General features: G+C 32.6%; 1 non-coding gene across 1 annotated transcript; it reads right to left on the bottom strand.

Annotated features, from left to right (window-relative positions):
- TRNAT-AGU (transfer RNA threonine (anticodon AGU)) lies at positions 1–72 on the bottom strand. Its single transcript has one exon. It is a non-coding gene; the product is annotated as a tRNA-Thr (tRNA).
- Positions 73–374: the final 302 nt, after the last annotated feature.

The raw sequence follows: 374 nt of genomic DNA, 5'->3' as shown, positions 1-374 counted from the left end.
AGCCTCCAGTGAGACTCAAACTCACGACCGCTGGTTTACTAGACCAAGGCTCTACCACTGAGATATAGAGGCGTATATAATTATATTTCCTTGTAGGATAATTGAATTTTCTTATGCAAATGTATTTGGCAAGAGCAATTTCTTTACTCAGAACAGAAATTAATTTTTTCAGAGATACGCCTTTACCCATTATAAAGATACGACTTTCTTCGATAAGACTGAAAAATTAACCTTCCAAATTATAGCCCTTCTTAAATCAAGAATAGTAAAAAACTTTCGGATAATGGGTCTGTTTTTCAGCGAACGTGAGCGTAAATGTTTTGATCTATAAATTATTTTTTGTAAACCTCAATAATTTTTAAATAACAGAGACA

This window comes from Tachypleus tridentatus, chromosome 10 (genome assembly GCF_004210375.1).
Source record: "Tachypleus tridentatus isolate NWPU-2018 chromosome 10, ASM421037v1, whole genome shotgun sequence".
Classification (NCBI taxonomy): domain Eukaryota; kingdom Metazoa; phylum Arthropoda; class Merostomata; order Xiphosura; family Limulidae; genus Tachypleus; species Tachypleus tridentatus.
This window is presented reverse-complemented; position numbering and strand designations above follow the sequence as displayed.